We start from the raw sequence: 21,999 nt of genomic DNA on the forward strand, positions 1-21,999 counted from the left end.
TCATTGTTGACACTTGTCATGCTCTGACAGAGCCCAAAGACAAAGTTCAATGAAAGCAGAGTCAAAGGGAGGAAGGGTACACCTGAGGCCAATGCAGTTCTCTCTCAAGTCATCTCTCTGAAGCAGTGAGACCTTTCTCTGTGCCTTCACAGAAATGCAGCAGGTCAAGGCATAGGAACGCGATGCAAGAGATGCCCGCGTCCTTCCCCGAAGCTGACGCACTCTCCAATTGACCTGATTTCCTCAACACATTTGTCCCACTGGCCAGAGGTCTGCCTGGCCTGCTTTTGAGGCGAGGCTTGCAGCAAGGAGCCTAAACTGGAATTGTCTTTGTTCGGGCCAGGGATGGAGCAGCCCCTTCCATGCATTTCCACGTATAAAGTGAGTGGGGATCTGCCTCCCAGCACACCTGACAGTCATCCCGATGTGGGAAGAGCTGGGAAAATCCCTGAGCTGCAGGCAAACATGAGTCACCCAGCTGTGGACAGCAGTGGACATGGCTTTTGGCCTGAGGCGTGCCAGGAATAGCAGAGCTCTTAGCTTCACTCCTACCTACGTGCTGCTTTCCTTACAAGGGAGTTTCCAAGGGGCTCTGTACCCTTCCTGAAACACCAGGTGCTTTTACGCATTCTTGTGCTGCTGCCTCCCAAGGCATTCCCTTTGTGTGGCTGGTCTGGGGCCCATCTGATACAGTGCACGCCAGAGTACTCAGGGTCTGAAGGACCCTCTGGAGATCCTTTGGGCTGAAGTTCCGGCCTCAGCTGGCCAAATATCCCATTTATCTCAGGGGGTTCTGGGCCTTATCTGGTTGCCATCTGAACACTGCATCCCCCTCAGGTCGCAGGCTCTTGGTAGCTCTTCCAGGGCTCCACCATGCCCACTGTGACCTGTTTTCTCCAAAGGACAGCTGGCAATTTCCTTGTGGCAGCTTGTGAGCATTGCTTCTCTCTTTGCCCATGTGATGAGACAGGAAGGGATCAGGATGTGAGAGGGAGGGATAGGAAAATCACCCAGCTGGGGCTTAAGGGCACTTTGAGCACTTGCAAATAGGCAAGGAAGTGCCTACAAGGCAGCATTATGAAGAAATTGCACATATCCTTTCCAGAAAGGATGGGGTGCTTCTTTTAGAGGACCAGAAATACTGATGCACGCAGGATGGGGAATAAACAAGATGAGCTAGAGATGTGTGTGTGTAAGGTGTCTGGCTGTGCAGGAGTTAACTTTCCCCACAGCAGCCCATATAGCATTGTGTTCTGCACTTGTAGCTAGAACAGCACTGATATGGCACCAGTGTTTTGTCTACTGCTGAGCAGTGCTTCCATGCCATCAGAACTCTCTCCATCCACCCCTAAGGCCGTAGGCAGGGGGTCGGCAAGAGCTGGGGAGGCGGCCTTGGCAGAATAGCCAATCTGAAGTGACCAAAGGGATATTCCTACCATATGATATCAGACTCGGCAAGAAAAGCCGCGCAGGAAAGGAGAAGGTGGTGCTCTCATTAGGAACACATCTGTCCACCCACGCGACCACTATGCATTTTGAGACCCCGCTTCCCAAGATGTGGCCCAACATAACTTCCCGATGGGAAGTAGTGTATAATTGTTTTTCTCTCTCTTTGCTTCCGTACAGCATTTGCTTGTTTTGTCTTCTGGGGTATGTTCTTGGTTGTTGTTGTGTTTAGTTTTGGTTTTGAAGCAGTGTGATCAAAGCAATGCCCACGTTCTTCCCTAAAGGTGACCCACAATCAAATGTCCGTGTGCTGCTCAGCAGCTTCATCCCATTGGCCAGAGGTCTGGCTGGGCTGCTTTTGAGGACAGGCTCATGGCATGAGGGCAAATTCAGCCTCCCAGCGCACCTGGCAGTCATCCTGATGAGGAAGAGCTGGGAAAATCCCAGAACTGCAGGCAAACATGAGTCACCAAGCTGCAGACAGAGTGGACTCGGTGTTCTGACCTCAGTCATGCCGGGAACAGGAGAGCTCCTACCCCATTCCACCCAAAGTGCTTCTTTCTTCACCAAAGGCATTTCCAAGGGTCGTTGTACCATTCCTGAAACAATGGGTGCTTTTGCACATTCTTGAGCTGCTGACTTCCAAGGAATTACCTTTGTGCGGCTGGTCCATGGCTCATATGACTTGTGAGACCTAGACTTGAAAGGACCTTTGGATGTGAGCCACTCCAACCCCTCTGACCGCCTCCCCAGAGCATGGTGCTGCGTGGTTTCTCTCCCAGGGACGAGCACCCCATGACGAGGGTGCTGAGAACTGCTGAAGCAGTTTGGTGCTGCAGCAGGTGGATGGCTGTCCTTTATGCTTCAAAGACTCATAGGCCTGCCCGGGTGTTTCTGAGTCACACCAACTCGAGTGTATTTGCTCTCTTCGTCCTCCTCTATATTTGGTATCTCCGTGGTGCTGGATGATCTAAGGTGGGGTTTCCTCAGCTTCAGAGGGTATGCTGGTGTGTACAACGCCAGTGTTCGGAGCACAGCGTTCTTTCCTCTGAGGTTGGCTTTGAAATGCTCTTTTGCACAACCGTAGCCAGGACTGCACATCTCGGCATCCCTGTGTCCCCCAGGCTGCGTGCAGAGCCACTGCCATACTATACAGAGCCTCGGTCATTTTGGAGACCTTCTGAATATAACTGGAAGTGGATGCCACAAAGTTCCTGGGAAGAAGGAAGTGAGGTACACACTCTGCTCTCTGGAGACACTACTCTGCCACCTTTCCAGGCACATTCCTTTGAATCCAGATCCCCACCTGTCCCTGTCCTTTCCCTTCCACAAGATTACAGCAAAGAGCAGAAGCCATGTGTACGTGTCAGCGGTAGGATATGGGAGCTCATTTTTGAAGCCTGTGGAATCTCTTAGACACAGAAATAAAGTAGCTAGCAGAAAAATGCAAGATAAGGTACAAGACAAGTAGCACAAGGTCGAAGAAGAAGTAACAATTGATGAGTTGAGAAAACAACCAGCACGAGAGGTCCTCATGACAATAAATCAACGAGCAGAATAGAGCGTGGCAGGGCTGATAGATAGGGCTTTAAACTAGAGTCGAAGGGGGAAGGGGCTAAAACCAGGCGAGCCGTGAAGACCTAAGGGATGGTATGCTAGAATCAGAGGGGCTGTGTGCCAGTGGGGTCCTTTGGTCAGATCCACAAGGTGCTGAGTGTAAGGAGACGCACCTGAAGTGCTTTTACACAAACGCACGCAGTATGAGGAATAAAATAGATGAGCTAGAAGTCCTGGCCCAGTCCCGCAACTATGACATCATCGGCATATAGCGAAAATGGTGGGATGAGTCCTGTGACTGGGGTGTTGCGATAGATGGTTACAGGCTCTTCAGGAGGGACAGGCAGGGTAGGCGAGGTGGTGGGGTGGCGATGTATGTGAAGCAGGGGCTGGACTGTGTGGAACTTCAGGTCGGCGATGGCAAAGTTGAGAGCCTCTGGGTAAGGATCAAGGGACGAACGAATAAAGGGGATGTCGTTGTGGGAGTCTATTACAGACCGCCTGGCCAGGACGATAGCGCGATAAATTATTCTTTACAGAACTAAGAGAGGCCTCGAGATTAACTCCCCTTGTCCTTATGGGGGACTCAACTTGCCGGACGTAACTGGGAGTGCCACACGGCTGACACGAGCAAGTCCAGGAGGTTCATGAAGCACCTAGATGATAACTTCTTGGTACAGGTGCTAACGGAGCCAACTAGGAAAGGTGCCCTCCTAGACCTGTTGCTAGAAAACAGAGAGGGTCTGGTGGGAGATGTGGTGATTGGTGGCCGCCTCGGTCATAGCGACCATGAAGTGGTTGAGTTCAAAATTTATGGTGACAGAAGGAAAAGTGCCACCAAAACCTCATCCCTAGATATGGGGAAAGCGGACTTCAGGCTGCTCAGGGAACTAGTCAGTAAGGTCCCCTGGGAAACTGCTCTTGAAGGCCTCGATGTCCACCAGTGCTGGTCACTCTTTAAGCGATGCCTCCTAGAAGCACAAGATAAGGCAATTCCTAAAATATCGCAAGTCAGGCAGGCGGGGCAGGAGGCCGGCGTGGCTGACAGGAACATTCTAATGGAGATTAGGCGGAAACAGAGAGTGTTTCGCTACTGGAAGGAGGGCCAGGCGTCATGGAAAGAATACAGGGATGCTGTTCGTGTTTGTAGGGAGAAAGTTCGAGTGGCCAAAGCACAGCTAGAGTTGAAGCTGGCTGTGTCTGTGAGAGAAAATAAAAAGGGTTTTTTTTAGATATGTAAATGGAAAAAGGAGAACTAAAGAAAACATAGGGCCGCTCCTTGATAGGGAAGGTCTCCTCACAGACGATGACGTAGGCAAAGCAGAGACGCTTAACGCCTTCTTTGCCTCTGTCTTCAATGCCGATGATGGGCTTCGGGACCCAGGGTGCCCTGAGCTGGAGGACCGGGACGGTGGGGATGACAAACTCCCAACTGACCCTGAACGTGTGCGGGATTTGCTACTCCACCTGGATCCCTACAAGTCCATGGGTCCGGATGGGATTCATCCCCGGGTGCTGAAAGAGCTGGCGGATGTCATCTGCGGAACCTCTATCAATTATTTTTCAACGATCCTGGGAATTTGGAGAGGTCCCGGTAGACTGGAAGCTGGCAAATGTTGTGCCGAATTTTCAAGAAGGGTCAGAAAGAAGACCCTAGCAATTACAGGCCTGTCAGTCTCACGTCAGTGCCTGGTAAAATCATGGAGAAGTTGGTTCTCGGACTCATTGAGGCGCACCTGGGGACAAAGCAGTCATTGGTCCCAGCCAGCATGGGTTTGTGAAGGGTAGGTCCTGCCTAACTAACCTGATTTCCTTTTATGATAAGATCACCCGTATGGTGGACCAAGGGAAACCAGCTGATGTGATTTTTTTGGACTTCAGCAAGGCTTTTGACACGGTTTCCCATAGGATCCTACTGGACAAAATGTCCACCATACAGCTAAATAAAAACATCATACGATGGGTGAGCAATTGGCTAACGGGCAGGGCCCAAAGGGTTATGGTAAATGGAGCTGCGTCAGGCTGGCGGGCGGTCACCAGTGGGGTCCCTCAAGGCTCCATTTTAGGGCCGGTACTTTTCAATATTTTTATAAACGATCTGGATGTAGGAATAGAGGGTATTTTGAGCAAGTTTGCTGATGACACCAAACTTGGAGGAGTTGTGGACTCAAATGAGGGCGTAAAGGCCTTACAGAGGGATCTGGACAGGTTGGAGAGCTGGGCGATCACCAACCGCATGAAGTTCAATAAGAGCAAGTGCCGGGTCCTGCACCTGGGACGGGGAAACCCTGGCTGCATGTACAGACTGGGCGATGAGACGCTGGAGAGCAGCCTAGAAGAGAGGGATCTGGGGGTCGTGATAGACAGCAAGTTGAATATGAGCCAGCAGTGTGCCCTGGCAGCCAGGAGGGCCAATCGTATCCTGGGGTGCATCAAGCACGGCATCGCTAGTAGGTCAAGGGAGGTGATTGTCCCGCTCTACTCTGCGCTGGTGCGGCCTCACCTCGAGTACTGTGTGCAGTTCTGGGCACCACAGTATAAAAAGGACATGAAACTGTTGGAAAGTGTCCAGAGGAGGGCTACGAAGATGGTGAAAGGCCTTGAGGGGAAGACGTACGAGGAACGGCTGAGGTCACTGGGCCTGTTCAGCCTGGAGAAGAGGAGGCTGAGGGGAGACCTCATCACAGTCTACAACTTCCTCGTAAGGGGTTGTCAAGAGGCAGGAGACCTTTTCTCCATTAACACTAGTGACAGGACCCGCGGGAACGGGGTTAAGCTGAGGCAGGGGAAATTTAGGCTGGACGTCAGGAGGGGGGTTCTTCACAGAGAGGGTGGTTGCACACTGGAACAGGCTCCCCAGGGAAGTGGTCACTGCACCGAGCCTGTCTGAATTTAAGAAGAGATTGGACTGTGAACTTAGGCACATGGTCTGAACTTTTGGGTAGACCTGTGCGGTGTCGAGAGTTGGACTTGATGATCCTTAAGGGTCCCTTCCAACTCAGGATATTCTATGATTCTATGATTCTATGATTCTATGTGATAGTCACGTGAACACTACTATAGCCACCAAAGAGCGAGCTACCTGGTAGCATAAGCAGCATGTGTAAAGATGCTAAGGGTATAAATGTAAGAATGTATACTCAATAAATGCTTCGGTTGCACACCAGCCTGGAGTTGTGTGATCAATTCCCTTCAGTAGGAGGGCTCCAACCTCACGTCCATCCTGTGATCACCAGGATGAGAGTCTTACTCCGTTTCTCTAAGAACTTTCCACCTTTCTGTTGCACACCTGTTTATGCTAGTTGCTGTGGAATGAGGTCAGGAAGTCCATATAGCCGTGGCAGTGCACCAAGCGTGGGGAATGACTGGCAGGCATGGGAGACGGCAGGTTTTGCCTGCTGTGTTTCCAGTGGAAAGAGTTAGGATGTGAGGAGAGAGGGCACCTGAGTGCCATGAGAGGAAGAAGGCATTGCACGTTGTGCAACGCATAGGAAGGTGTGTTGTGTGTTGTGTCATCGTGGCAGCTCTTGTTTTGTTGAACCTCGTGCTATGCCCCATCCCTTGCTCAGGGCAGGGCCACAGCACACATCCAGGAGGTCCCATGGTGTAATGGTGAGCACTCTGGACTCTGAATCAGCGATCTGAGTTCAAATCTCAGTGGGACCTCTACTCTGACTTTTATTCCAATCTTCCAAGTTCTTGCCTTCCTCCCTACCCTGTGTTACCAATCCCACCGGAATCAGTGCCCCTCCTCCTACCCTGGGCCCCACTGCCCGCAGTCTCTTGCTATGGAAACCTGTCACGTGCTCGGGTAGAGGAGACTCTTGAAACCCATGGCCTGTGGCAACTTGGTCATCTCCAGAGACTTCACAACATCCAAGAACATTGAGATCTTTGACCACTCTCAGATCAGTAGTAGAGGGTTACTGTGCAATGCTTTCCTTGAGGAGTGAGGAGCTAATGGAGGCAGGAAGAGAACAGACCACCACACGTCTCCAGCTGTGCTGCACAAGGTCTTTAATGAGAACGAGAAAATGCAGTGGAGCAGTACAGAGACCAAGAAGAAAGTCTGCAGGGTTCAGGGAGGCAGAGAGAACAGCCCATCCATCTCAGGGATGTCTGTCCCAAATGGGATGATCCACGTGCTTCAGCAGTTGAAGCGGCAGAGTGGGGAAGGCAGACACAGCCCTGACCCCCCCAGACCAAGGGAGCCCCCAGAAGAGATGGAACCCCCCAGTGCTGAGGGAGCTGCCAACAGCAGCTGACAGAGAGGATCCCACGGCGGTGCTCTGAGGGAAGGAGGTGAGGATGGGGCCTTGCAGGGTCACCACGACCGGGGAGGCCTCAATGAACACCGTCGAGTCAGCGCACCGGGCGATACACGGCTCACTGCAGCTGCTGGCAAGTGGGGTTGGGCCAGAGGCACCGCAGGGGGATGGGACACAGGGTCTGCAGCAAGACATCTCTCGTCGAGGGAGGCGAAGCTGAAACACAGAGTAGCAGGGAGGGAACACACACCCAAGTCAGCCTTTGTCATCTCCAAAACAGAAATGGCTGCACTGAAGATTGGCAGGAATGCACCGGCTATTTGGTAAGGGTCCCTCTCTTTTCAGGCACTTAATTCTTGCAGAGAGACATCCCTGCAGCTGAGCCCCATCAATCTAACCCTGCTAGAGAGGTCCCCACAGTCCCCAGCTCTCCAAATCCACCCCTTCAAAAGGGAAAGAAGTCACAGGCCCGAACCATCTGTATTGCAGTGCCAATCTGAGGCAGCCCAAGTACCAAACGGAGTCGCCAGCGTGACAGCAATGGGGCCCTCAGGGAGAGCTGGAGCGAGCGCAGGCTTACCTCGTTCCTCAAGGAAAGGGAGAGAGAAGAGAAGTGGATGCAGAGCCTGCAGCAGCATGGTCTTTTATGCTGCATCCCAGAGCCCCACGGGAACAGAAACATTCCTTGCTCATGAAGCATCAAACACCTCATAGTTGCTTCCTTCAGAGGCCTTGGTGGTGGTTAAGAGCTTGCTTCTTTCATCTGCCAGCTTTTGTTCCTGCCTCATGCCACCCAACACTGAAATGATATCCTGTGTCCCAGGCTCCTAAGACCAATTGTGACAGAGGTCTTAGCTGCCGGTGCGGGATTGTGTGTTTCCGTCATACAAACGTCCTTTGGAGTATCATCCACTTTGTGGTGAGCATGGCCACTAGTCACGGTGATACCCAGCCACAGAGGACACGAGGTGTCACCACACAAGGGCATTCAGTGCCGAGATTCGAGCTAATTCTGTGAGACATTTCTCCCTGTGGTTTATCACAGATAGGCAGGAGACCATGGAGTATGGTCAGGTAGACGATCAAGACAGCACAAGACGATCAAGACTTGGTTTCGCTGAACACATTTGTCCCACTGGCCAGAGGTCTGCCTGGCCTGCTTTTGAGGTGAGGCTTGCACCATAGAGCCTTAACCTGATTTCATTTTTTCCTTGGCCAGAGATGGAGCAGCCCCTTCCATGCATTTCCACATATAAAGTGACTGGGGATCTGCCTCCCAGCGCACCTGACAGTCATCCTGATGTGGAAGAGCTGGGAAAATCCCTGAGCTTCAGGCAAACATGAGTCACCCAGCTGTGGACAGCAGTGGACATGGCTTTTCAGCCTCTGGTGTGCCAGAAATTACAGAGCTCATTGTCTCCCTCCTCCCAATGTGATGCTTTCTTCACCAAGGGTGTTTCCAGGGAGCTTTGTACCCTTCCTGAAATAACACTTGCTTTTATGCATTCCCGTGCTGCTGCCTCCCAAGGCATTTCCTTTGTGTGGCTGGTCCAGTGTCCGCATTACTCGTGTTGGACTGGAAAGTACCTTTGGAGGTGAGCCACTCCAACCCCCTGTGCACTGCAGGCTCACCTAGATGAGGTTTCTCAGGTGGGACTCATCACCCTTTCTAGACCTTGCCCACCTCAAGGAGTTCTCAGGTGCGTCCTGGCCCTAGATGCACTTCATTGGTACTTTAATTTCCCCTGCTGACTGGTTCAGCTGATGGCTGCTTTTATAAGGTAAGAGGCAGGAAACCACCTAAGAGGAACACTTTCACCTGAGAAGGGGCTTGCATGCTGGACACCTCTGCCAGCCAGGGGCTCTCCAAGCTGACCTTCCCTGGCAAGCGAGCTGGCAACCAGGAAGGAACTGGCAGAGAGGATGCCAGCAGTGTTGAGCAGATCTCAGGGTCTGGAGATTGAGAGGAAATAAATACTGGAATTAAGCATGAAGCCTCCCTCCAGGATTGGCCGGGAAAACCCGTGCTGGGACACACTTCCTCTCATCCTTTCAGCACTGCTGCACAGGAGACTTTTCTAGTCACTGGTAAGCAAGGATAACCAGGGCAGGTGGCGTTCAGTGCACGTACGCGTCCTCATACTCACTGTGGTGCCAATGAGCACGTTCAGACCCCGTGTCTCATGGAGATCAAACTAGAATTAGCTGTGGGCTTTCACACCCAGATGAAAGAACAAAAAAAGCTCACAAAAGCTCTTCAAACAACAGCCCCATCTCCTGTGTATAACCAACACCACCCAAAAACAAACAACAAACCAAGAAGCACAAGGACAATATTTGATCCCAGGCCCTACTTTGGAATTTTCACAGGGAATCAAAGGCATGAGGGCATTTCCTGAGATGAGGTCCTACCCCAGGAGGTGGGACACCTTAGGTGTGGAAGCCCAACAGCACAGCCCTCAGAGGAGCATGTACAGGAGGACAGGCTTGCCTGAGTGTACTCTAGTTGGGCAAAGGGCAGAGGAAAGAAGCTGCTCGGGAGTGGGACTCGATCTCACGCCTCCCAGGGAGACTGCATCCTGAATGTTTGTCCCCTGCCTCCTGTCCACAGTCTGCTCCCATCCCTGAACCTTCCCAGAGCCAGCCAGCCTCCTTCAACCTCCACCAGGCAGGGTTGTAGGGTGCACACTTGCCCTCCTTGCAACATGGGCCACTGCCAGGCCACTGCAGCACCTTCGGGTACGTGGGAGCACAGGAGGAAGAGTCCCTGGCACAGGGGCAGCACACTGCTAACGCTTCTCCCTAAGGCCGAGGCAATCCTGCACAGCCGGCAACCAAAGGAGGTGCCAGCAAGTGATGGCTCTGCACATTCAACGTGCTGCCAAGGGGCTCAAGGCACACGTGTACTCTTCCCCTGACTCCCTGCATTCCCTCCAGAGCCTGTGGAAATACAGAGCCAACCACTTGGCCAACAGGGCTGTTTCATGGCCTGTTCACTGGGGGAGCAAGGGTGCTTCTTTGTGCCCTAAACGGGCCCAGCCAGCTGGCTACAGAGGGCTCTATGACATAAAGCCCTAGGGGGAAGGCTGTGACAGTCTCATGGTGTCAGTGCACAGGAAAAGGCTTGGAGAGTCAACGAGAAGTGACAGGGCATGGGCCGAGTGCTGAGCAATGACTGAGATCCAGTGTCACAGGGATGAGGCTCATTTGCAGCCCATGCAGCAGAAGAGGAGAATGCAACTCTATCTTAGACTTGAGGCTTCAAGTCTTTCTTTCTTCTTTCTTGCGGCTTTGCGGTGGAACAGGCTGTCCCCCTGCAGCCTGTGGAGCAGACCATGGTGGAGCAGGTAGATACGGCCGAAGGACATTGCAGACCACTGTTAGCCATCAGAGGAGCAGACTCTGGGCCAGAACGGCAATCCCAGGAGAGGAGCTCCTGGTGGAGCACTCCTGAAGGGCTGCACACTTTGTAAGGAGCATGTTGGAGTGGTTCTTGAAGAACTGCGTTCTGTTGGAAGGTCACATTGGATCAGTTTGAGAACGACTGCATCCCATGGCTAATATCCCATCCCACAGCTTCCGCTGTCAGGGTCTGTCTCCACACAGGTTGTCTCCACGCTTTTTCCATGGAAGCAGCTGAGATGGCAGGTGAGCAGATACGGTTCTGTGTGTCAGGATATGCCGTATGGCAGTGTGAGGCCAAGGTGCAGGAAGGTGGCGTCCTTATCCGTGGGCTTCGAGCAGTCAAGGGGCCAGGAAGCGTGTCAGCAGGTGGCAATTTGGGCTGCTGGTGCAGGTCCCTTGTGCAGCAGCTTTGGGTGCAGCCTGTCCTTGAGAGTGGCAGGGAAGTGGTGGTCATTGCCCAGAGCACTTGATGATGCCATCAGAGCTGGCCGGAGCAGGTAGTTGTGGCCGAGTGGTGAAGGCGATGGACTAGAAATCCATTGGGGTTTCCCCGCGCAGGTTCGAATCCTGCCAACTACGGCATGCAGTCCCCTTTTGGTCTGCCTGCAGTGACCGTGCTGCTGCCACGGGATGCAGGCCCCAGGGGCCCAGGCACAGCCGTGTTCCTCCAGCTGCACAGGGCCTTGCCAGGGAACACAGCAGCTCCCCCTTGCTCACTTTGAGTACTTGTCCTCGCCTCCGCCCCAAAAGTGCCCGGATGGGCAAGTAATGCTGATGCCATTTACCGGGCAGGCAAGAAGTAGTCACAGAAAGAGCCACAGAAAGGGCCACTGATGTCCAGGGGCTGCAGAAGAAGTCCTTCTGTGAGCAGAGTGGCCTCACCCTGAAGGGAAGACACCTCCTAGCTCTGAGAGCAGTGGATCCTCATGGATCTTGCCTAAAGGCCATGGGGTCCTAACAGCTGACCCTCTCTCTCCCCAGCCTTTGCACACACAGGAACAACCTTTCCCAGGGGTCTTTCCCAAATTTCCAAATGCAGGTACCTGGTTTGTCCCCTGCAGTTGTCCCACTGACAGTCACGGATCAGCAAAGCTCTAAGGGGCAGCTCAAAGGCTCTGCCCCGAGCTATACGCACTGCAGAAGGCAGGCAGTCTCCAGCAGCACTCTTTGACCTCCCATCTGCATACCTAGGCATCTGTGTCCTGTTTTTTTTGTTTGTTTGTTTGTTTTGTTTTGTTTTTGTTTTTGTTTTTTTGTTTGTTTGTTTGTTTGTTTTCTGCATGTCTGTCTGCTGTGTGCCAGGGCACGTGGACAGGCCGGAGAAGCAGTACGCAGAGGCAGAAACATATAGGCCTGAGCACGGGCACCTCAGCCCTTGGCTCTCATGACAGCGTCTACCTGCAGAGCCTGCCCAGCACCTTCCCAGGAGGGCTGGCAGCAGCTAAGGCTGGCCCTCAGGCAGGCTGGGTGGATGGCCCTGCCCTGCCCTACCCTGCCCTGCCCTGCCCTGCCCTGCCCTGCCCTGCCCTGCCCCTGCCCTTGGAGGCTGGGAGTCACCACCCGACAGCAGAGCTGCGAGGGTCAGGCCTCGCTTCAGGGCTAGGGCAGAGGGCTTTCCGTGTGTGCCTGGCAGGCCCCAGCCTGGTGGTGGGCACAGCCCTGCAGCTGTCAGGGAGCAGCAAGGGCTGGGCTGCATCAGGCGGTCGGAGGAGCCCTGCTCGGTGGGGGTGACTTGCAGAGAACGGGCTCCAGTCAGTAAGACTGTAAAGCAAGTATGTTTATTCAGCACTGGGCAGCATGCGGGGTAGTCCCACCAAAGTCGTGTGCACCTGACACGGCAACTTGCCTTGGTTATATGCAGTAAAGGGTTTACATATACATGAAGTTTCACAATACGCCTATACATATTCATAACCTGTCCCCGCTTCGTATTAAAATTAGTTCCAATGAGTCATTTCCATAAATTCCTTCCATCTGTGTTTGCGCAGTGTATCCTGGTGGTGGTCGTCGGGGGTCGTGGGGATGAAGGTTGGTGACTCTTCCTCGTCGCCACTAGCTTACCTCTTGTCTTTGTGCAGACTCGGTTGCTCCTTGGCTCTTGTCCATCCACAGGACCAGTTTCTACTAGCTTCTTAAGACAGGCTCACCCTCTTATCAGGAGACTGACCTTGGTAAGGGACCCAAGGCTTCTTGCTTTAGTTAATTTGCACAATGCACCATAGTTAGCAAAGACACTAAGTAGCACTAAGTAGTTTAATGCCATCAGTGCCCTAGAATCATAGAATGTCCCGAGTTGGAAGGGACCCATAAGGATCATCAAGTCCAACTCCTGGCACCGCACAGGTCTATCCAAACGTTTAGACCGTGTTACTAAGTGCACAGTCCAATCACTTCTTAAATTCAGACAGGCTTGGTGCAGTGACTACTTCCCTGGGCAGCCTGTACCAGTGTGCAACCACCGTCTCGGTGAAGAACCTCTTCCTGATGTCCAGCCTAAACTTCCCCTGCCTCAGCTTAAGACCGTTCCTGCGGGTCCTATCACTGGTGTTTACGGACAATAGGTCACCTGCCTCTCCACTCCCCCTCGCGAGGAAGTTGTAGACCACGATGAGGTCCCCCCTCAGCCTCCTCTTCTCCAGGCTGAACAGGCCCAGTGATTGCTCAGCTTCTCTTAACTCCCTCTCTCAGGGGAGCGCAGCACAGGCAGGGGCAGGGCGCTGTCTGTGAGGGGGCGCAGCCCCATCACGGGGCAGCGTGATTTGCACACATGGTGGCGGCCCTGGTGAGCTGTGTGGAGAGCAGGTGGTGGGAGCCTGCAAAGCAGGCAGGCAGGTGCCCCATTGCTGCGGGTTTGGCTCAGGGCACCGCAGGCACGGCTGGGCGAGGTGGGGGCAGCAGGTCTGGGGGAGAGCAGAGTGGCGCAGCGGAAGCGTGCTGGGCCCATAACCCAGAGGTCGATGGATCGAAACCATCCTCTGCTACAGCCTTTACTTGCAGGCTCCTGTGCCAAGCTTTTGTGCCTCTGCTGCCGTTCGGTCCTCTCTCGTGCCGTGGCTGGGGCTGTTATGGCTGTTGCACTCCCTCTGCTCTGCACCCTTCCCCTTTGCTTTCTTGCCAGTCAGCACTCCAAAAGGGCCCCTGAGCAGCGCAGGCTGCTGTGGAGCAGCAGACACACCACAGACTAACTCTTTCCACTGGAAACACAGCAGGCAAAACCTGCCCTCTCCCATGTCTACCCGTGTGGGCAGGTGGCTGGAAGGAGGAGGCCCCTGCAGGGGTGGTGAGCTGCAGGAGCCTCGGGGAGGCATGCAGCCAGATGCGTTGGTGGTATAGTGGTGAGCATAGCTGCCTTCCAAGCAGTTGACCCGGGTTCGATTCCCGGCCAACGCACACCAGCTTTTCTTCAGCCAGGCAGCAGCAGCAGCCGTGTGTCGGGCTCCAAAACCACCCAGTTTCTGTCCTGACATTTGAATGCAAGGTGCTCTGGGGCACCGAGCCTTCCTTGCCTCCCCAGAGCATGGTGCTCACGCTGGATTCCTCTCCCAGGGCACCCCCATGACCGGGGTGCTGCAGAGAAGTGCTGAAGCAGTTTAGTGCTGCATCCAGCAGATGGATGGCTGTCCTTTAAGGCTCAAAGGCCTGTCTGGCTGTCTGAAGTCACACCAACTTGACTGAATTTGCTCTCTTCATCCTCCTCTGTATTCGGCATCTCTACAGAGCTGGCTGGTCAAAGGTGGGGATTCCTCAACTTCAGATAGTACACTGGTGAGTACAACACCAGTGTTCAGAGCAAAGCGTTCTTTCCTTTGAGTGATAGAAAGATACACTGTGTGTCATTTAGTGCATTTACACTGGTGTGCACTGCATTCTGCTGCCTCGAGAGAACACCTCTGAAAAGAGGCTGGCTCTCTCTCCTTTATCACACCTGCCCAGCCTACCTTCCCCACATATTTAAACACATGGATAAGAGGCCCGCTGAGCCTTCTCTTCTGCAGGCGAAGCAGTCCCTGCTCTCACAGCCTGCCCTTTCATCAGTCACGACAGAACCACAGCATGGCTGAGCTTGGCAGGGTGTCCGCAGGACATCTTGTCTGTCTCTTCCCAGGGACATATTCACTGCCCTGAGTGAAGGCACCTTCACCCTCCTCTCTTTCCAGTAGAAACAGGCCAGCTTTCCTTGCAATGCTTTCCTTGAGGAGTGAGGAGCTAATGGAGGCAGGAAGAGAACAGACCACCACACGTCTCCAGCTGTGCTGCACAAGGTCTTTAATGAGAATGAGGAAAGGCAGTGGGGCAGTACAGAGACCAAGAAGATCGTTTGCAGGGTTCAGGGAGGCAGAGAGAACGGCCCATCCATCTCAGGGATGTCTGCCCCAAATGGGATGGTCCACGCACTTCAGCAGTTGAAGCGGCAGAGTGGGGAAGGCAGACACAGCCCTGACCCCCCCAGACCAAGGGAGCCCCCAGAAGAGATGGGAACCCCCCCAGTGCTGAGGGAGCTGCCAACAGCAGCTGACAGAGAGGATCCCACGGCGGTGCTCTGAGGGAAGGAGGAGAGGATGGGGCCTGGCAGGGTCACCACGACCGGGGAGGCCTCAATGAACACCGTCGAGTCAGCGCACCGGGCGATACACGGCTCACTGCAGCTGCTGGCAAGTGGGGTTGGGCCAGAGGCACCGCAGGGGGATGGGACACAGGGTCTGCAGCAAGACATCTCTCGTCGAGGGAGGCGAAGCTGAAACACAGAGTACCAGGGAGGGGACACACACCCCAAAGTCAGCCTTTGTCATCTCCAAAACAGAAGTGGCTGCACTGAAGATTGGGCAGGATGCACCGGGCTATTTGGTAAGAGTCCATCTCTTTTCAGGCACTTAATTCTTGCAGAGAGACATCCCTGCAGCTGAGCCCCATCAATCTAACCCTGCTAGAGAGGTCCCCACAGTCCCCAGCTCTCCAAATCCACCCCTTCAAAAGGGAAAGAAGTCACAGGCCCGAACCATCTGTATTGCAGTGCCAATCTGAGGCAGCCCAAGTACCAAACGGAGTCGCCAGTGTGACAGCAATGGGGCCCTCAGGGAGAGCTGGAGCGAGCGCAGGCTTACCTCGTTCCTCAAGGAAAGGGAGAGAGAAGAGAAGTGGATGCAGAGCCTGCAGCAGCATGGTCTTTTATGCTGCATCCCAGAGCCCCACGGGAACAGAAACATTCCTTGCTCATGAAGCATCAAAACACCTCATAGTTGCTTCCTTCAGAGGCCTTGGTGGTGGTTAAGAGCTTGCTTCTTTCATCTGCCAGCTTTTGTTCCTGCCTCATACCACCTAACACTGAAATGATATATCTGTGTCCCAGCTCCTAAGACCAATTGTGACAGAGGTCTTAGCCTGCCGGTGCGGGATTGTGTGTTTCCGTCATACAAACGTCCTTTGGAGTATCATCCACTTTGTGGTGAGCATGGCCACTAGTCACGGTGATACCCAGCCACAGAGGACACGAGAAGTCAACACAAGGGCATTCAGTGCCAAGATTTGATCTAATTCTGTGAGACATTTCTCCCTGTGGTTTGTCAAAGATATGCAGGAGACCTTGGACTAAGGGCAGGTAGACGATCAAGGCAGCACACGTGGAGGAGACATGGGCCATGTTTCCAAGACGTTTCAGCAAGGATGGAGTGTTCTGAGGTAGAGGAAGTCTCCTGAAGGCAGAGGAGAGGACATCAAGGTCATTGTTGACACTTGTCATGCTCTGACAGAGCCCAAAGACAAAGTTCAATGAAAGCAGAGTCAAAGGGAGGAAGGGTACACCTGAGGCCAATGCAGTTCTCTCTCAAGTCATCTCTCTGAAGCAGTGAGACCTTTCTCTGTGCCTTCACAGAAATGCAGCAGGTCAAGGCATAGGAACGCGATGCAAGAGATGCCCGCGTCCTTCCCCGAAGCTGACGCACTCTCCAATTGACCTGATTTCCTCAACACATTTGTCCCACTGGCCAGAGGTCTGCCTGGCCTGCTTTTGAGGCGAGGCTTGCAGCAAGGAGCCTAAACTGGAATTGTCTTTGTTCGGGGCCAGGGATGGAGCAGCCCCTTCCATGCATTTCCACGTATAAAGTGAGTGGGGATCTGCCTCCCAGCACACCTGACAGTCATCCCGATGTGGAAGAGCTGGGAAAATCCCTGAGCTGCAGGCAAACATGAGTCACCCAGCTGTGGACAGCAGTGGACATGGCTTTTCGGCCTTAGGCGTGCCAGGAATAGCAGAGCTCTTAGCTTCACTCCTACCTACGTGCTGCTTTCCTTACCAAGGGAGTTTCCAAGGGGCTCTGTACCCTTCCTGAAACACCAGGTGCTTTTACGCATTCTTGTGCTGCTGCCTCCCAAGGCATTCCCTTTGTGTGGCTGGTCTGGGGCCCATCTGATACAGTGCACGCCAGAGTACTCAGGGTCTGAAGGACCCTCTGGAGATCCTTTGGGCTGAAGTTCCGGCCTCAGCTGGCCAAATATCCCATTTATCTCAGGGGGTTCTGGGCCTTATCTGGTTGCCATCTGAACACTGCATCCCCCTCAGGTCGCAGGCTCTTGGTAGCTCTTCCAGGGCTCCACCATGCCCACTGTGACCTGTTTTCTCCAAAGGACAGCTGGCAATTTCCTTGTGGCAGCTTGTGAGCATTGCTTCTCTCTTTGCCCATGTGATGAGACAGGAAGGGATCAGGATGTGAGAGGGAGGGATAGGAAAATCACCCAGCTGGGGCTTAAGGCACTTTGAGCACTTGCAAATAGGCAAGGAAGTGCCTACAAGGCAGCATTATGAAGAAATTGCACATATCCTTTCCAGAAAGGATGGGGTGCTTCTTTTAGAGGACCAGAATACTGATGCACGCAGGATGGGGAATAAACAAGATGAGCTAGAGATGTGTGTGTGTAAGGTGTCTGGCTGTGCAGGAGTTAACTTTCCCCACAGCAGCCCATATAGCATTGTGTTCTGCACTTGTAGCTAGAACAGCACTGATATGGCACCAGTGTTTTGTCTACTGCTGAGCAGTGCTTCCATGCCATCAGAACTCTCTCCAATCCACCCTAAGGCCAGTAGGCAGGGGGTCGGCAAGAGCTGGGGAGGCGGCCTTGGCAGAATAGCCAATCTGAAGTGACCAAAGGGATATTCCCTACCATATGATATCAGACTCGGCAAGAAAAGCCGCGCAGGAAAGGAGAAGGTGGTGCTCTCATTAGGAACACATCTGTCCACCCACGCGACCACTATGCATTTTGAGACCCCGCTTCCCAAGATGTGGCCCAACATAACTTCCCGATGGGAAGTAGTGTATAATTGTTTTCTCTCTCTTTGCTTCCGTACAGCATTTGCTTGTTTTGTCTTCTGGGGTATGTTCTTGGTTGTTGTTGTGTTTAGTTTTGGTTTTGAAGCAGTGTGATCAAAGCAATGCCCACGTTCTTCCCTAAAGGTGACCCACAATCAAATGTCCGTGTGCTGCTCAGCAGCTTCATCCCATTGGCCAGAGGTCTGGCTGGGCTGCTTTTGAGGACAGGCTCATGGCATGAGGGCAAATCAGCCTCCCAGCGCACCTGGCAGTCATCCTGATGAGGAAGAGCTGGAAAATCCCAGAACTGCAGGCAAACATGAGTCACCAAGCTGCAGACAGAGTGGACTCGGTGTTCTGACCTCAGTCATGCCGGGAACAGGAGAGCTCCTACCCCATTCCACCCAAAGTGCTTCTTTCTTCACCAAAGGCATTTCCAAGGGTCGTTGTACCATTCCTGAAACAATGGGTGCTTTTGCACATTCTTGAGCTGCTGACTTCCAAGGAATTACCTTTGTGCGGCTGGTCCATGGCTCATATGACTTGTGAGACCTAGACTTGAAAGGACCTTTGGATGTGAGCCACTCCAACCCCTCTGACCGCCTCCCCAGAGCATGGTGCTGCGTGGTTTCTCTCCCAGGGACGAGCACCCCCATGACGAGGGTGCTGAGAACTGCTGAAGCAGTTTGGTGCTGCAGCAGGTGGATGGCTGTCCTTTATGCTTCAAAGACTCATAGGCCTGCCCGGGTGTTCTGAAGTCACACCAACTCGAGTGTATTTGCTCTCTTCGTCCTCCTCTATATTTGGTATCTCCGTGGTGCTGGATGATCTAAGGTGGGGTTTCCTCAGCTTCAGAGGGTATGCTGGTGTGTACAACGCCAGTGTTCGGAGCACAGCGTTCTTTCCTCTGAGGTTGGCTTTGAAATGCTCTTTTGCACAACCGTAGCCAGGACTGCACATCTCGGCATCCCTGTGTCCCCAGGCTGCGTGCAGAGCCACTGCCATACTATACAGAGCCTCGGTCATTTTGGAGACCTTCTGAATATAACTGGAAGTGGATGCCACAAAGTTCCTGGGAAGAAGGAAGTGAGGTACACACTCTGCTCTCTGGAGACACTACTCTGCCACCTTTCCAGGCACATTCCTTTGAATCCAGATCCCCAACCTGTCCCTGTCCTTTCCCTTCCACAAGATTACAGCAAAGAGCAGAAGCCATGTGTACGTGTCAGCGGTAGGATATGGGAGCTCATTTTTGAAGCCTGTGGAATCTCTTAGACACAGAAATAAAGTAGCTAGCAGAAAAATGCAAGATAAGGTACAAGACAAGTAGCACAAGGTCGAAGAAGAAGTAACAATTGATGAGTTGAGAAAACAACCAGCACGAGAGGTCCTCATGACAATAAATCAACGAGCAGAATAAGAGCGTGATAGTCACGTGAACACTACTATAGCCACCAAAGAGCGAGCTTACCTGGTAGCATAAGCAGCATGTGTAAAGATGCTAAGGGTATAAATGTAAGAATGTATACTCAATAAATGCTTCGGTTGCACACCAGCCTGGAGTTGTGTGATCAATTCCCTTCAGTAGGAGGGCTCCAACCTCACGTCCATCCTGTGATCACCAGGATGGAGAGTCGTACTCCGTTTGTCTAAGACGTTCCACCTTTCTGTTGCACACCTGTTTATGCTAGTTGCTGTGGAATGAGGTCAGGGAAGTCCATATAGCCGTGGCAGTGCACCAAGCGTGGGGAATGACTGGCAGGCATGGGAGACGGCAGGTTTTGCCTGCTGTGTTTCCAGTGGAAAGAGTTAGGATGTGAGGAGAGAGGGCACCTGAGTGCCATGAGAGGAAGAAGGCATTGCACGTTGTGCAACGCATAGGAAGGTGTGTTGTGTGTTGTGTCATCGTGGCAGCTCTTTGTTTTGTTGAACCTCGTGCTATGCCCCATCCCTTGCTCAGGGCAGGGCCACAGCATATGTCCAGGAGGTCCCATGGTGTAATGGTGAGCACTCTGGACTCTGAATCCAGCGATCTGAGTTCAAATCTCAGTGGGACCTCTACTCTGACTTTTATTCCAATCTTCCAAGTTCTTGCCTTCCTCCCTACCCTGTGTTACCAATCCCACCGGAATCAGTGCCCCTCCTCCTACCCTGGGCCCCACTGCCCGCAGTCTCTTGCTTATGGAAACCTGTCACGTGCTCGGGTAGAGGAGACTCTTGAAACCCATGGCCTGTGGCAACTTGGTCATCTCCAGAGACTTCACAACATCCAAGAACATTGAGATCTTTGACCACTCTCAGATCAGTAGTAGAGGGTTACTGTGCAATGCTTTCCTTGAGGAGTGAGGAGCTAATGGAGGCAGGAAGAGAACAGACCACCACACGTCTCCAGCTGTGCTGCACAAGGTCTTTAATGAGAACGAGAAAATGCAGTGGAGCAGTACAGAGACCAAGAAGAAAGTCTGCAGGGTTCAGGGAGGCAGAGAGAACAGCCCCTCCATCTCAGGGATGTCTGTCCCAAATGGGATGATCCACGTGCTTCAGCAGTTGAAGCGGCAGAGTGGGGAAGGCAGACACAGCCCTGACCCCCCCAGACCAAGGGAGCCCCCAGAAGAGATGGGAACCCCCCCAGTGCTGAGGGAGCTGCCAACAGCAGCTGACAGAGAGGATCCCACGGCGGTGCTCTGAGGGAAGGAGGTGAGGATGGGGCCTGGCAGGGTCACCACGACCGGGGAGGCCTCAATGAACACCGTCGAGTCAGCGCACCGGGCGATACACGGCTCACTGCAGCTGCTGGCAAGTGGGGTTGGGCCAGAGGCACCGCAGGGGGATGGGACACAGGGTCTGCAGCAAGACATCTCTCGTCGAGGGAGGCGAAGCTGAAACACAGAGTAGCAGGGAGGGAACACACACCCCAAAGTCAGCCTTTGTCATCTCCAAAACAGAAATGGCTGCACTGAAGATTGGGCAGGATGCACCGGCTTATTTGGTACGGGTCCCTCTCTTTTCAGGCACTTAATTCTTGCAGAGAGACATCCCTGCAGCTGAGCCCCATCAATCTAACCCTGCTAGAGAGGTCCCCACAGTCCCCAGCTCTCCAAATCCACCCCTTCAAAAGGGAAAGAAGTCACAGGCCCGAACCATCTGTATTGCAGTGCCAATCTGAGGCAGCCCAAGTACCAAACGGAGTCGCCAGCGTGACAGCAATGGGGCCCTCAGGGAGAGCTGGAGCGAGCGCAGGCTTACCTCGTTCCTCAAGGAAAGGGAGAGAGAAGAGAAGTGGATGCAGAGCCTGCAGCAGCATGGTCTTTTATGCTGCATCCCAGAGCCCCACGGGAACAGAAACATTCCTTGCTCATGAAGCATCAAAACACCTCATAGTTGCTTCCTTCAGAGGCCTTGGTGGTGGTTAAGAGCTTGCTTCTTTCATCTGCCAGCTTTTGTTCCTGCCTCATACCACCCAACACTGAAATGATATATCTGTGTCCCAGCTCCTAAGACCAATTGTGACAGAGGTCTTAGCCTGCCGGTGCGGGATTGTGTGTTTCCGTCATACAAACGTCCTTTGGAGTATCATCCACTTTGTGGTGAGCATGGCCACTAGTCACGGTGATACCCAGCCACAGAGGACACGAGGTGTCACCACACAAGGGCATTCAGTGCCGAGATTCGAGCTAATTCTGTGAGACATTTCTCCCTGTGGTTTATCACAGATAGGCAGGAGACCATGGAGTATGGTCAGGTAGACGATCAAGACAGCACAAGACGATCAAGACTTGGTTCGCTGAACACATTTGTCCCACTGGCCAGAGGTCTGCCTGGCCTGCTTTTGAGGTGAGGCTTGCACCATAGAGCCTTAACCTGATTTCATTTTTTCCTTGGCCAGGGATGGAGCAGCCCCTTCCATGCATTTCCACATATAAAGTGACTGGGGATCTGCCTCCCAGCGCACCTGACAGTCATCCTGATGTGGAAGAGCTGGGAAAATCCCTGAGCTTCAGGCAAACATGAGTCACCCA

The 21,999-nt window shown here is 53.2% G+C and overlaps 5 non-coding genes across 5 annotated transcripts; all 5 read left to right on the forward strand.

Moving 5' to 3' along the window:
* The first annotated feature begins 6,598 nt into the window (after nucleotides 1–6,598).
* On the forward strand, nucleotides 6,599–6,669 carry TRNAQ-CUG. Its single transcript has one exon. It is a non-coding gene; the product is annotated as a tRNA-Gln (tRNA).
* Nucleotides 6,670–11,173: 4,504 nt separating this feature from the next.
* Nucleotides 11,174–11,255, forward strand: TRNAS-AGA. Its single transcript has one exon. It is a non-coding gene; the product is annotated as a tRNA-Ser (tRNA).
* A 2,330-nt stretch (nucleotides 11,256–13,585) lies between these two features.
* On the forward strand, nucleotides 13,586–13,657 carry TRNAM-CAU. Its single transcript has one exon. It is a non-coding gene; the product is annotated as a tRNA-Met (tRNA).
* A 337-nt stretch (nucleotides 13,658–13,994) lies between these two features.
* TRNAG-UCC lies at nucleotides 13,995–14,066 on the forward strand. Its single transcript has one exon. It is a non-coding gene; the product is annotated as a tRNA-Gly (tRNA).
* Nucleotides 14,067–19,966: 5,900 nt separating this feature from the next.
* Nucleotides 19,967–20,038, forward strand: TRNAQ-CUG. The gene has a single exon. It is a non-coding gene; the product is annotated as a tRNA-Gln (tRNA).
* The last annotated feature ends 1,961 nt before the right edge of the window (nucleotides 20,039–21,999 follow it).

The sequence above is a fragment of the Aythya fuligula genome, chromosome 11 (genome assembly GCF_009819795.1).
Source record: "Aythya fuligula isolate bAytFul2 chromosome 11, bAytFul2.pri, whole genome shotgun sequence".
Lineage (NCBI taxonomy): Eukaryota > Metazoa > Chordata > Aves > Anseriformes > Anatidae > Aythya > Aythya fuligula.